This window comes from Protopterus annectens, chromosome 3.part1 (assembly GCF_019279795.1).
Source record: "Protopterus annectens isolate FY-2018-M chromosome 3.part1, PAN1.0, whole genome shotgun sequence".
Lineage (NCBI taxonomy): Eukaryota > Metazoa > Chordata > Ceratodontiformes > Protopteridae > Protopterus > Protopterus annectens.
The window spans coordinates 1,501,844,114-1,501,860,181 of NC_056732.1; the positions used below are offsets into that span (position 1 = coordinate 1,501,844,114).

The 16,068-nt window shown below is 46.7% G+C and overlaps 1 protein-coding gene across 1 annotated transcript in view; it reads left to right on the plus strand.

The window, feature by feature from the left end:
• Nucleotides 1-16,068, plus strand: part of ABCF2 (ATP binding cassette subfamily F member 2) — a 1,573,086-nt gene that overhangs the window by 1,068,092 nt on the left and 488,926 nt on the right. The gene's annotated exons all lie outside the window — the stretch shown is intronic.

The window sequence follows — 16,068 nt, forward strand, 5'->3', positions numbered from 1 at the left end:
ACTAAAAAAACTTTTTCTAAGCTTGATGTCCTTCAAGAATGCAACTGCAGTCATAACATGTGGGTTGTCCTGCCTCAGGCAGCCCTCGGTCGGCGGATTCCAAAGTCTGGGTCCGACGTCGGCTGATGTCGCATTTCTCTCCGACGTCAGAGCGGCTGGAGTATATAAGCATCAGCCGACGCCATTTTCTTCAGTCTTTCTTGCCGTGCGGTGCCCGAAGCAGTTCGCAAGTGCCAGTCGGTCAGCTCCTGTATTCTACGATACCGAAGTCATCAAAAAAGCTAAGTACCCTGTTGGGGACCTTCTCTTGCCTCAGCCGATGTCAGAAATTACTGGAAAAGTTAACAATTGTCTTTCTTGTGGTAAACAAATACCTCATAAGGATTTCCACTCTTACTGTCTCCCTTGCCTGGGCCCAGACCACGACGTCTCGGCCTGTGTAGCCTGTGCTCGCTTCAACAAGCGCACTCTCAGGCGCCGGGCGGAGTTCATTGGAGATTTTTTCGGCGATAATTTTGCTTACACCATGCCGTCGGATCTTCCGACATCGCAAAAGCCCAAAAGGCGAAAAGACCGGGACCGACATCCTTGGCCCGTGTCTACCACCGACTCCACGCCAAAACCTAGCGTGAGTGCTCCGGTTCTCTCTGAGACGGTCTCTCCACCGCTCCGAAGACACCACATTACCGACGACTCCGATTCCAGACATTACTCCGCCAGTTATAGATTTTCCTCCGGATACCGAAACCGAGGAAATGCCCAAGACCATTGCTGTAGACAAGGTCACTCCTGCACGTGGAGCTGCCAGGCCCCCTATGGCCATGTCTATTAAGGCCTACACTAGGGCTAAGGCAGCCAGCAAAGCAAAGCATATTACTTCTAAACCCTTACCTCAGCCGACTCCAGAGAGACAAATTATGTCCATGGTTGCTGATTTGATTTCCATGATTAGAGGTTCACAGGCCCATCCTGAGAGAGGATCCCAGCCTCCTCCTGATAAAAGGCCCCGGGTTGAACCCTCCAACCCTACTCATTCAGATGAAGATTCTGAGGGCTCTGTCCACTCTGATAGCCAGGAAGAGCTCTTCCAGACCTACGAGGACTCGGATGCAGAAGATTCCATCCCCTCGGCCTCCCCTCCTGAGGATATTTCTTTTGGGGAAGTTCTGCACACCATGAGGGAACATTTCAAGTGGCAAGGCCAGGAATATTCTGATTCTAGGAAACGCCTTAGGACTTTCCGTAAGAAGCCTCAGCACAGGCCTTTAGCTATTCCTCCGGTACTTCATGTTCTGGATGATTTGTATTCTGACTCTAGTGCTACCCCTGATTCTCTTCCTCCTGCTCCAGCCAAGCCAGACAGGTATTACAGGGTCCCAGAAACTCATTCCCATTTATTCAGGGCCCACACTGCTGATTTGGAAACTATTTCACAGGGGCCTAAAGGAGTTTCAGCCTCCACCTCAAAAAATCCTTTGCCCTCCAACAGGGAAGCTAGGTCATTAGAGAGATGGGGCAAAAAGGTTTACACATCCACTACCTTATCTATGAGAGCTTTAAATTGCCTTTTCCATATGTTACAATATCAGGATTATCTGTTAGAAGATTTACAAAAAACATTAGCCACTCCTGATCCTTTAGACAGGAAGACTTTGCAGGAAGCTGTACATAACACTCAGCAAGTAAGCAATCACTTCCTGCAGTGTGGATATGATGCACTGGAAGCTTCATGTAGGGCAGCTATGACAGGGGCAGTCATTCGTAGACATGCTTGGTTAAAAGATCAACCTCTACCAGATCATGTAAAAGCAAAACTTCTGGATGCACCTTTGGAAAGAACAAGCTTTTTGGTGCAAATGCTAAGGATGTGTTAAAGACCATCGAAGAAAAAGCAAAATCAGTTCAGACTGTGAAAGATTTCCTCCAGGTTCAACCCCAGATTCAGTAGGAATTGGCCTTCCAAAACTGGTCCTTTCCTAATCCAGAAAAGTTTCAAAGGGGTAAGAACAGACGTGGCGAGGAAGAGGCCAATACAGAGGCCCTTACAGGGGACGACAATGGCAGCCAGGAAACCAAAGAAGTGACGCAGGGGTTTCACCTGCCCCACAACCACAATCTCAATGACTTTCCTCTACTACCGCCTACCAGGGAACAACTAGAAGCTCCCTTTATGGAAATTATCTCTGTTTGCAGAAAACTGGCACAGACTGACAAAGGACAAATGGATTTTGGACATTATAGACCGAGGGTACAGGTTTCATTTTCATACCTTACCAAGAAAACAAGGCATGCCAAACCTGCCACAAAATCAGAGGGCAGAGGCTATCAAACAAATCACTCTGCTGACTCGGATGAAAGCAATAGAAAGAGTTCCACAACAAGAACAAGACCAGGGGTTTTACTCAAGACTGTTCCTTGTTCCAAGAAAAGAATCTCAATGGAGACCAATACTGGACTTGTCCGCATTAAACACCTTTCTCATAGTACCAAAGTTCAAAATGCTGACTCTACAGCAACTCCTTCCCATGCTGGGCAAGGGGTCGTGGCTGATTACTCTGGACCTCAAGGAGGCATACTTGCATGTCCCTATCAGACACAGCTGCAGAAGATACCTCAGATTTCTTGCAGGGCCAGAGCATTATCAATTCTCAGCATTGCCATTTGGCTTATCTACTGCACCCAGAGTATTTACAAAATGCCTGGCTTCAGTAATTGCTCATTGCAGGCTCCAGGGCATACAAATTTACCCGTACCTGAACGACTGCCTCATACAAGCGGACGACAAATTGATGTTGACAAAAAACATGGATTGTCATACGATTACTTCAAGTTCTGGGATACACAGTCAACTTCCAAAAGTCAAGACTGCACCCATCCCAGCAAATAATCTTCTTAGGAGCCAAACTAGACACAGCCGCTCAGATGGCTTACCTGACAGAAGACAAGCAAGAGAAGTTAACTCATTACTTCAAAGGTTTAGCAAAACTCACCCAGATGACTGCAAGGATATTCCTACAGGCCCTGGGTTACATGGCATCCTGCATTCTCCTGGTTCCATTAGCAAGACTACACATGAGAAAGCTTCAATGGTACCTAAAAAGCATTTGGTCTCAACACAGCAACAACTTGGAGACAATCATACCACTCATTCCATGCCTACAAAGGAATTCCTATGGTGGGCCTCGGTGAGCCAGGCAAACACAGGTATGTCATTCAAAAACCACAGATAACACAGACCATGACTACAGGCGCCTCAGACCTTGGATGGGGGGCGCACATGGAAGGCAGGTGTATACAAGGACAATGGTCTCCAAAGGAAACACATCTGCATATAAACCAAAAGGAAATGTTGGCAGTAATGCATGCCATCGAGGCCTTTCAACACCAACTCCAGCAAGGCCATTTAATGATACGGACAGACAACACCACTGTGATGTGGTACATAAACAAGCAAGGGGGCACCCACTCATACCCCCTTTGCAGACTGACAATGCAGCTTTGGGAAAAATCACTGAGTCTAAACATCCAGCTACAATCCCAGTTTGTTCCAGGAAAAGACAATGTGTTGGCGGACAGCCTAAGCAGGAATTTCACAGATCCACACGAGTGGAGGTTACATCCGAAGGCCTTCAGACAACTCACTTCGACATGGGGCAAGCCAGAAGTGGACCTATTTGCCTCTCACCTCAACCATCTTCTGCCAAAATTCTGCACAAGGACATACCACCCAAAAGCTTGGAAAATAGATGCCCTCTCATTCAACTGGAACTCCCTAGCAATCTATGCATTCTCACCTCTGCCACTGATGACCTCAGTATTACTAAAGATCAAAGCAGAGAAACCCAAGGGAATCATAATAGCTCCGGACTGGCCAAGACAACACTGGTACCCACTACTATGGAGCATATGTCTCACCAGGAGGTGGGCCCTTCCACAGTGGCCTCTACTTTTGACTCAACACAATTTCGAAACACTGCATCCAAATCTTCAGACACTACAGCTAACAGCCTGGGAGATCCCATAAATAACTTCAGCTTATCTCTCTCCAAGGAAGTTCAGCGGATACTAACAGAGGCTCGAAGACCATCCACCAGAAAGGTTTACTTAGCAAAGTGGAAAAGATTCAGCATTTGGAATACCAGCAAGGGACATGATGCATCATTGTTGAACATCCCACTCATCTTGGAATACTTGGCAGATATGTTAAAGAACGGCCACTCATATTCTTCCATAAAGATACATGCGTCTGCTATTTCAGCTAGATACAACACTGATCCTCTGTTTTTTTCTCACCCCTTACTAAGGCAATTCCTCAGGGGAATCAAGAACATTAAGCCACCAAGAAAGGCCCCGATGCCAGCCTGGGACCTCAATTTTGTCTTAGAAAAACTGACCCTACCTCCTTTTGAACCAGCAGCTTCAGTTGACTTGCAATTTCTCTCATGGAAGACAGCTTTCCTGTTGGCAATTACCTCAGCAAGAAGGGTTTCGGAGCTACAGGGCCTAATGGCAATACCACCCTTTATTATTTTTCACAGAGACAGGGTCTCATTAAGGACCAACCCTACTTTTATGCCAAAGGTGGTATCTAGGGTTTCTTTAAATCAAGCCATTTATCTGCCTGCTTTCTTCCCCAATCCTGAGAATAAGGGGGAAAGACTGTTGCATACCTTGGACATTCACAGACAACTTCGATACTACCTGGACAGAACCAAGGCCAGCAGGAAGTCTGAACAACTTTTTGTAGCTTACGCCCCTGCAGTCCAAGGAAAAGCAATTTCAAAACAGACTATTTCTAAATGGATTGGACATTGCATCAGATTCTGTTATTCCTTTCATGGAAAGACTGTTCCAGCCAATGTCAGACCACATTCCACCAGAGCTACAGCCACCTCTACAGCATTCTTACGAGGGGTGCCTACCAAAGACATTCTAGAAGCTGCTACATGGAGCTCCGTGCATACATTCTCCAAATACTACAATCTCCCTCTATACTCCATATCCAGAGCAGGCTTTGCTTCGGCAGTCCTGCAGGGTTTGATTGCCACACCATCTTTTCCCTAGAGCATTCTTCCTCCCCCAGCTAAGCTGTGGTATTCTACCCACATGTTATGACTGCAGTTGCATTCTTGAAGGACATAGTACAGTTTTGTACCTACCATAAATGTAGATGTCCGATAGACATGCAACTGCAGTCGGATTTTCCCTCCCTCCATACCCCTCTATGCCTAGGGTCCACTTCTATCCCTGTTACTCTTAGCTGGGGATATCTGTTATGGTGAATTTGTTTTATTGCTCATTTATTTATTTGTTTGGATTCCTGTTTTTGTCTTCCAATTTGATTACAGCCTTCCTTGGAGGGCACCTGGCATCTGGGGCAAGAAACACTGAAGAAAATGGCGTTGGCTGATGCTTATATACTCCAGCCGCTCTGACGTCGGAGAGAAATGCGACATCAGCCGACGTCGGACCCAGACTTTGGAATCCGTCCGACCGATGGCTGTCTGAGGCAGGACAACCCACATGTTATGACTGCAGTTGCATGTCTATCGGACATCTACATTTATGGTAGGTACAAAACTGTACTTTTCCTGCCTTTCCTGTGGGTAGACTAGCCTGGGTATAGATTTGCTGTGTCCAGGACTATTTGTGGGCTTCTAGGGCCCAAGCCTTTCTGTGTTGGAGGGAAGCCTTCTAGCTTAATTTTGTTTCTGAGAACTAGCCAGTTTTTTGTTTCAGCACTTGTTCAGAACTTATTGTAAGCACTAAATAAGCTACAAATTACTACAGCACTCAACTTTCCTCACTGTCTAGAGGAAAACAGTTTCTAGTACTTAACAAATAAGCACCTATCCAGGCATGTCTAAGGGTCATCCCCCGATGTTTTCTCCTGTCTACTTGATGAATCTGGGCATCTTGGGGCAATGCAGTAATTGCCTCATGTACACAGACAACCCTCTCCTCCTACCACCCAATGCTACAACCTGTGAGAGATGCACTTATATAGCCAAACTGGAAGCAAAGCTCTCTTCACCCAAGACTGGACTATACAGTCAAGAGAAGAAGGTAAACACTTGCACCACACCATACTCAGCACATAGTCCCTCAAAACCTACACCACCGAAACACACACACACACACACACAAACACAAAACACACCCCTACATTCGTGGAGGCTCTCAGTAAAAACCTGCCCAAGCAACAGGGACCTCCAAAGCAGAAACACAAGCAACCTCTACCCCCCAACACAACCCAAATGACACACAGCCCACAAACTCGGTGTGCCACTCAACCACAGCCCATAAGGCATAACAATGTACCCAACTCTATAGTCAGACACACTGATGTTCCACTCACCAGGCTAAACAAGGAGAAAGTTACTGTCAGCTGCCAGGATCCGCCACATAATGCATGCACTCAGGTCAATCCACAACAAGTGCAAATATGACTGTCATTGTCCATGTTGGTGTGAATAACCTAAGGCATACCTCCTTGGACTACATGAAAAGGGACATGGAAGAGCTGTCCAATCTTGTAGCCCAGGCAGGTATGATCCTAGCCCTGAGTAGCATCCTGCCATTACCCAGAATGATACCACAGTACAAGGATAAAATGACTTCAACAATTGGCTAAGCTTCTGGTGTCATTCTAAGGGGATCCAGTATCTGTCTGCCTGGGATGACATGATCGACAAGCCACAATGCTTTGCCAGAGATGGCCTGCACCTGTCGCCCCTGGGATTCCGGATACTGGTTAAGGCTCTAGCCACCCTCTATAGTGCCTTTTTTAGGCAAGGTTCAAATGACAAATTCACCACCCTAACAGGTACAGGCAAGAAGAATCTGAGGGTATTGCTACTCAATGCTAGAAGTCTAAACCTCAAAATGCACTCTCTCGAGGCACTCCTTAAAATGGAGAACATCGACATATGTGCAGTAACAGAGACCTGGTTCAAGGCTCCAGAGAGTACCCCTGCATTACCAGGCTATAATTCATTACCACACGTTTCGGCCACCTAACCTGGACCAAAACACTAAAGGCGGAGGCGTGTCCATGTTCATTAAGGATATCCACACCTCCAGGCTAGTTGCTCAGCATAATGCATCAGAGATTATCCAAGTGCAACTTACTCTGGGCAAGACCGCAATCCAAATTGTAGCTTGCTACAGATCCCCCACCATGCCCCAGGATTCCCACTGCTCATTTCTTAATACACTGGAAAATATTAGGGTACAACCTAACACCCTAATAATGGGCGATTTCAAGTACCCTACCATTAACTGGGAAAACTACTCATGTACGAACTCTTGTGCTCAACGTTTTCTGGAATTCATAAATTCCAATGCCATGGATCAACTTATCCACACCCCCACCAGGGGCAGCAATATCCTAGATCTGGTTATTACCAACATGGGCAACCGGTGCTCCATACCAGAGGTCAATTCCTCGTTGGTCAGATCCGACCATAAGCTAATCACCCTAGACATCCACATCCCTCCCCCACGCCCAATTAGGGAAACCACAGTAAAACATTTCTCCAAAGCCAACTTCACGCCTAAGACAGAAGTGGCAAACTTCATGACACCCATGCTGACGGACAATAGAGGTATGACTGCTGAATCCTACACAAATGCACTTTATAAGCACTTACATGAGTGCATGGATCGTGCAATCCCTAACAGAACCAAGTTGCTATCCTCTAAAAAAAGGAAGCCAATCTGGTGGTCCCCTGCCATAAACAAACTCTACAACAGAAGAAAGAAACTGTTGCAGAAAAGAGTAAAATCCCATAATTGGAGAAACTGCCTGGTCAGCTTCAGTAAGAAGCTGAGATCCCTCATAAAATCCTCCAAAGCTAGTTATGAAAACAAAATCGCCACTGACTCTAAAGACAACCACAAAGCATTCTATAGCTATGTCAAGAATCTCAATGGCAACACTCAGATCTGCTCCGAGTTACAGCACAATGGCACTAAATATACAGAACCAATGGATATTGCCAACATCCTGGCAGATAGGTTCAGTGCTAACTTTACCCCTCTGTCATCCCCTGAAGGGCCGTAAGAAACACACTATCCAAAGCCAAGAATACAGCATCCATGGGACCTGAAGACATCCCAGGCTGTGTTCTACATGAACTACGGAACGAACTGGCACCCCACCTAAGTGTCATGTTCAATCATAGCCTCACCTCAGGCTATGTGCCCACTGAATGGCGCACAGTGACAGTTATCCCACTCCACAAACGTGGAGCCACCACAGACCCCGGAAACTACCGCCCTATTAGCTTAACGAGCCTGGTCTGCAAGGCTATGGAGCGTATCATCATGGAACTTATAAACAATGACATTGGTAATCTCCAAACTCAGGACCCCACCCAGTTTGGGTTTGTAAAAGGCAGATCATGTCTCCTAAACCTGATAGACTTCTTTGAAGCAGTCACCAAAGCCGTAGATGAGGGTAAGGTGGTTCACACAGTCTATCTAGATCTCGCCATGGCTTTTGACACCATCCCCCACTCTGGAATTATAGATAAACTCACTAAACTAGGTATAAATCCCTGTCACAAGATGGGTTGCCAACTGGCTCACTGACAGAACCCATACTGTGAAAGTAGCAGACTCCAAATCCAGCTTCAGACCAGTGACAAGTGGAGTACCACAGGGTTCAGTCCTGGGTCCTCTCCTGTTTGGTATCTACTTCTCTGAAGTACAGGCCAACACAGAAGGTCTTTGGCTAACGAAGTTCGCAGATGACTGCAAACTAGGAGCCATAATCAAAACTCCAAAAGATGTGGACATCCTACAAAAGGGCCTTGCTGAGACAGATGCCTGGTGTCAAAGCCATGGCCTCAAGCTCAATGCCAAAAAGTGTATTGTCATTCCTTTTGGTAAAAACTCAGTACCCATGAACTACCACATAGGTGGTAGTCTACTTAACACCGAAAGTATGATAAGAAACCTTGGGACACAGGTGGACAGTAGCCTCTCCTTTGATAATCACATCGCCACAGTAGTCAGGAAATCCTATGTGGCACACCTCATCACAAAAGGTTTCTCATCCAGGAAAAGAGGTCATTGTTCCCCTCTACTCGTCACTCATTAGGCCCATTATAGAGTATAATGCCCCTTTTAGTATGTACCTCACAAGACATCTACAACAACTGGAAAGGCCACAGAAATGCCTCAGAGGATTTCCGGCCTCAGAGATGCCCTATGCAGACCGTCTCAAAAAACTGCAGCTTTACTCCGTTGCATATCGCCTACTCAGAGGTGATCTCTGCCTAACACACAAAGCTATGTCAAATCCAGAGCTTTTAGACATGCTCCACTTAAAGAAGTCCCACTCCCTACGAGCTACACGCTCTAGGGACCTAAACATCGTAACCACAATAAACAGAACGTGCTGGAGGGATAGTCCCAGAGGCTTCCCATACTCTGGAACAAACTACCTGTCTATATCAAACAAAGCTCCTCATTAGCACTGTTCAAGAAAAATCTTGATGATTGGATGGGAGATGGGAAATTCACCCCGGGGATCACTTCTGTGGCTCTGCTCGACAGTGGCACAGGAAAATAATTTTCTTGGGTGGTGAAAGCCAGGGTACCTTTGGCTAGGCTTATATAGGCCCTAGGGCCAATAGTCTAGTACCTACCTATGAACTTTGGAGGGATGAACTGCTACACAGCATCTAAAGGGTATCTTCATTGATATCCACCTGTGAAGAACTCTTGAGTACTGAACTTTCAACAGAGGCTTGCCTGTAATTCAAGTCTTCTGGTTTGCGAACACTGAAGTTTGCTTCAGAATGTGCTTTTCTTGATGGCCCTATCTTTTATTTGTAAGATACAAGTGTTTCAGTCCCTTATGATTTCGGAACTATATCTGGTCTAAAGCAGCAGATTGTTTATTCCGTAAGATCACCACATGATGTTCTTTGTGTTTCACTGCTGCAGTCATCACATTTGGGTTATCCCTGCAAGGGTAGCCCTCTGCCGGCCTGAATACAAGAGACTTAGTATTTCTGTGTCGGTTGCTGTCGCTTGAGGACTGACGTCAGGTCATCAGTAGTATAAAGTAAGGCAGCCGACACCATTACATCAATCTTTCTTGCCGTGGCGCCTGAAGCAGAAGCAGTTTGCACGAGTGCTGGTCGGCGGCTGCCTGAGTTTTCGTCTACCGAGTTGAAGTCTTCTAAAGCTAAGTACCCCATTGGGCATCCTTTTTTCTTGCACTGACCGATGTCAGAAAACGTTAATTGTCTTGTCTGTGGAAAGCAAATACCACACCGAGACTTCCACTCTTAATGCGTCACTTGTTTAGGCCCAGACCACGACATCCCTCGTCGTTTCTGTGTTTTGTTCAACGCCAGAACTATCCGTCGTCGGGCCCCTATTGTAGCCAGATATTTTCTCTTACAGTCCTCTAATTCCGATATGGCTTCAGTAAGCCATTCGACAGCAGATCTTCCGAAAAAATGTAAAGCTAGACAGAGACCGCACAAGTACAAACCTACGGACAACGCTTGTTAAGCTAGTAGTCAGTTCTCCGGTACTCAGTGAGGTGCTTTCGCAGCCCCTGGTGCCCATTTCTGTTGATTCGCAGGCCGCTACAGAGACGCTTTCGGAATCCAGTATGCTGCAAAACTCTTCGTTGACTAAGGATCCTGCAGTTGTCTGTACCTTGGATGGGTCCGGAGCTGCTGAGCTGGCACCGACTTCCGAGGAAGCCCTTCGCACTACCGAATCTCGACGCAAACTGAAGTCTTCTTTCCCGACTACCGTTCTTTCTAAAACTACTGAGTTTCTTGGGCCCAGGGTACGAACCACACCCAAAAAACCGACCCACTCTCAAGTGCCTGCTACCTTGCCTCAGTCTCAAATGCTTATAGTGGTGGAAGACCTCATCATGCTTATCAGGCAAAGCCAAGCTACCCCCTCCAAAAGGAAAAGAGATCCGTCCCCTGTAGTTTTGTCTGAACAAAAGTCAGATAAATTTGATGCATCTGAATATGAAGACATGCAACTTCTCTCCACTTATGAGGATTCTGATGCAGATGATTCCATTCCTTCAGCCTCTCCCCAGGAGGATTTTTCCTTTGGGGGAAACCCTGCATACCTTAAGGGAGCATTTCCAATGGGAGAGTCAGGACTACCCTCAGTGTAAAAAGAGACTCTGGGAATTCTTAGATCTTCCACAACACAGACCCTTTGCCATCCCCCCAGTCCTGGATGTTGTAGAGGATGTTTTCATCGAATCGAGCTTTACTCCTGACTCCCTTCCTCCTGCTCCCAGAAAACCAGGTAGGTACTATAGAGTCCCTGACTTTCACAAATATATTTTAAAAAATCCTACAGCTGACCCTGAGGTCATTTCTCAAGGGCCAAAAGGGATTAAAAGCAACCTCTGCTAAGAATCTCACCCCTCAGACAGGGATTCCGAGCATTGGACAAGTGGGGGGAAAAGTATACACCTCAGCTACTCTTGCTATCGGGGGACTAAATAGTCAATTCCATATGCTGAAATTTCAGCAACATACCTTGGAACTCCTTAAAAATGTCTTCCTTTCCTGCTTGGGCAGAATCTAAAGATTTACTAGAGTTAATGCATTCTGCAAATCAAGTAGTTAAACACACCTTGCACTGTGGTTTTGACGCCCTAGAAGCTTCTTGCAGGGCAGCAGTCACTGGATCTGTCATTATAAGGCATGCATGGCTTAAGGAACAGCCCCTGCCAGTCCATGTCAAATCTAAATTGTTGGATGCCCCCATGCACAAAGATAACTTATTTGGCACTAAGGCAGGAGAGATGTTAAAGATGGAAAGAAAGCGAAATCTATGCAAACAGTTATAGATTTCTTGCAGGTCCAGCCACCTAGGTTCAGCAGGCATTGTCCCTCCAAACACTGGTCCTTTCCTGCTCCCAGTAAACCGGCCCAGCCTAGGCCCCGTGGAAGCAGACCCTTCAGACAGCAGCCTCAGGGAATGCAGAGATCTAAGCAGTGGACTACCTCCACTCCTAAACCAGGGAGTTCTTAGCCACCCCGTTATGATGAGAAATCACAATGACTCACCTCCTCCACCCCTCCCTCTGCCCACCGTCACTTACCCCCTAGGATGAAAACCCTCCTTTCACTCAAGCACCTTGGACCACCATTACCAAGGACCACTGGGTTCTGAACATTGTGTCTCAGGGATACAAATTTTCCTTCCACACCCTTCCAACCCCAAAAGAGTACCCAGATCTACCACCAAATCAGTGGGCAGAGGCTCAAAGCAAATCCTTGCCTTGCTCTCTCTAAGGGCAGTAGAGCACGTTCCTGCAGAACAGATGGGCCAAGGTTTCTATTTCAGACTTTTTGTGGTGCCCAGAAAAGAGGGCACCTGGTGCCCCCATTCTCAATCTATCCATTCTAAAACACCTTCCTGCTGATCCCAAATTTCAAAATGCTCACCCTCCAACAGCTGCTACTCATGCTCTCTAAGGACGCTTGGCTAGCCACCCTGGATCTAAAAAAGGCTTACCTCCACATTCATTTCGGAATCGTGCAGGAAATGTCTCCGCTTCAGGGCAGTATCTCAACTCTTTCAGTCCTCTGCACTTCCCTTTGGCTCATCTACTTTTCCCAGAGTTTTCACAAAATGTCTGGCTCCGACCATTGCCTTTTGCAGACAAATATTCAGATTTACCCATACCTAGACTGCCTAATTCAGGCAGACAGCCAGGAAAAGCTGCTCAAGCACCTGGCCTTTGTAAAGACCCTACTAACCTCCGTAGGGTATGTGATCAATGAAAATAAATCCAAACGGGGGCCCACACAAAGGATAATCTTCCTGGGAGCAAATCTGGACAGAGCATCCCAGATGGCATACCTTACTCCAGAGAAACAAATTTTCCTGACGGCCTACTTCTCTCAACTAGCCACCAGGTCCCAGCTGTCTACAAGGAAGATCCTGCAAGCCCTGGGGTTCATGGCATCTTGCATATACTACTCATTCCATATGCCAGACTGTATATGAGGAAACTTCAGATGTACCTAAAGAGCCTTTGGTGTCAACACTCTCAAGACCTGGAAACTTCTACCTATAATTCCTTGCCTCAGAAAATACTTTCTTTGGTGGGCAATAGCATGCTCCCACAACAAGGAAATGCCTTTCTTCCACCCCCCAGACCCTCACTACAGACGCATCAGACTACGCTTGGGGTGCACACCTGGGCGGCAGGTGCATACAGGGCCAATGGAGCCCAAAGCAAATCCCTCTGCACATCAATCAAAAAGAGATGATGGCTTTGCAGCATGCCTTGATAGCTTTCAAGCCCCTTCTCTCTCCAGGGGCTCTCCTGATCAAAGCAAGACAGCACCACTGTGATGTGGTACATCAACAAGCAGGCGGGAGACACTCTGGCCATGACCCTTTGGCACACAGTTTCTGCCATGCAACTACACCTGTTGACGGAGTTCCTACCAGGCTCTCTCAACTCTGGCAGACCAATTAAGCAGAAATGTTCTGGACCCACACGAGTGGCAACAACAGAAGTACCTTCGCCTAATAACTCAGAAATGAGAAACCCCGAAGGTTGACCTGTCTCCCGCACCAACCATCAGCTCAGCAAATTCTGCACCAGGGAGCATCACTGCATGGCTTGAAAAGTGGATGCCATGTCCTTCTCCTGGGTCATTCTGTCAGTCTATGCCTTTCCTCCCCTACCTATCATACCCAGGGTACTGCTCAAAATAAGGGAGGCGATCTCTGCTTAACATATAAGGCCATGGCAAACCCAGAGCTGTTGGACATGCTACACTTAAAGAAATCCCAATCCCTGAGCCACAAGCTCCAGGGATCTAAACCTTGTCATCACAATAATAAAAATATGCTGGAGGGAAAGGTTTCTGACCCAGAGACTCCCCAGACACTGGAATAGACTGTGTCCGTACATGTCGAGCAGAGCACCTCTTTGGCCCTCTTCAAAAGGAACCTTGACGATTGGATGGAAGAAAGGAAATTCACCCCAGGGATCACGTCAGTCGCCCTGCTAGACAGGGGTCCAGGGAAGTAAATAGTGTGGGAAGAAATAGCCAGGGAATTGTTATGGCTAGGCTTGTATAGGCCCTAAGGCTGATAGCCTAGTACCAACCTATGAAAAACCAAGGACCATTCTTATAGCTCCAGACTGGCCCCAGCAGCACTGGTACCCCCTTGCTGCACAGCCTGTCCACACTACCTCCATGGTATTTTCCTCAGATCCCAAACCTCCTTACCCAGAAAGAAGGGAAATTCATACATCCCCAGTTGCAACACTCAATTTGGCGGCTTGGCTTATTCTCTAACCCCGAACCAATCTGCCAACCTTAGTAAACAGGTTCTGGGTGTTGTCCATGAGGCCAGACGTCCTAGCACCAGAAAGTCTTGTGCTGATAAATGGAAAAGGTTCTGCACCTGGATCCAGGCTAAGGGAGCCAATACACCGCATCATTCTTTCCCTCTCATCCTGGATTACTTAGCTGACCTATTACACAGTGACATGTCTTTCTCCTCCATAAAAAATCCATGCCTCTGCTATTCCGGCTAATTTTTCCACTGAGCAGCCACTTTTCTCACACCCTTTGATCAAACAGTTTCTAAGAGAGGCTAGCAACTTGAGGCCACCCAGAAGGGCACCAACACCAGCTTGGGACCTTAACTTTGTATTGGAAAAGATAACCATTCCCCTTTTGAACCAGCTGCTTCTGCAGAGCTAAAATTTCTCTCTTGGAAGACCGCATTCCTTCTGGCTATCACTTCAGCCAGAAGAGTGTCTGAGCTGCAAGCACTTATGGCTGTGGAACCCTTCATCATATTCCATGCAGACAGGCTATCCATCAGAACTAACTCATCCTTCATGCCCAATATGGTGTCCAGTGTGGCTCTCAACTAATGCATTCATTTGCCCACCTTTTTTTTTTTCCTAATCCCCAGAACAAGGGGGAAAGGATTCTTCACTCTGTGTGCACAGACAGCTCAAATTCTATCTAGACAGGGCTAAATCCTTCAGAAAGTTTGAGCAATTGCTGGTTAGTTTTGCTACAGGGGCAGAAGGCAAAGCTATCTCCAAACAAACCATTTCCAAATGGATAGCACACTGCATCCATTTCTGCTACAAACAGCATGGAAGGCCTCCCCCAAGGGGGGTCAGGACACACTCCACCAGAGCAGCCTCAACCTCTGCAGCTTTCCTCAGAGGAGTCACTGCCAGTGACATCCTGGAGGATGCCACCTGGACATCTGTTCACACTTTTACCAAGCATTACCACCTGCCTCTCTTCTCCAAATCCAGGGCAGGGTTTGCCTCTGTAGTCTTGCCGGGCATCCTAGCCAGCCCCTAATTTCCTTGACTGCCTCCACCCTTTTCCTCAGCTTTGGAAATCAACCCAAATGTGATGACTGCAACAGTGAAACATGAAGAACATAGTACAGTTGTGTACACTTACCATAAATGTAGATGTTCGAGTGTATTCACTGTTGCAGCCTGGTTTCCCTCCCTCCATCAGCCTTTCTTCTTTCTCCTTTTATTACCATTCTAACTTGTTCTCCTTTCCTTACAAGGGATGTATTGGTATTATTTTCCACTGGTGGGGTTCTTCCACCAGAACCTCACCTCCTACTTGTGGGACTTCTGACAGGTTAGGGCAAGAAAAACTGATGTAATGGTGTCAGCTGCCTTATTTTATACTACTTGATGACCTGACGTCAGTCCTCAAGCGACAGCAACTGACCCAGAAATACTAAGTCTCTGGTATTTGGACTGGCCGAGGGCTACCCTGGCAGGGATAACCCAAATGTGATGACTGCAACAGTGAATACACTTGAACATATAAATTTATGGTAAGTGTACACAACTGTACTTTTCTTTTCTGAAAATGTCAGAACTGTCCTTAAATGAGGCTATTCATATCCTTTGTTTGTTCTTGTTGGCAGAAAAGGCCTTTGACACAGAGTATGTGTTGTGCTTCTACATGAAACACCTGCAAGACAAGGGCAGCTGTTCGTCTCCTTCACTGTTGGGATGGAAGGGCTGGCAGTTGCAAA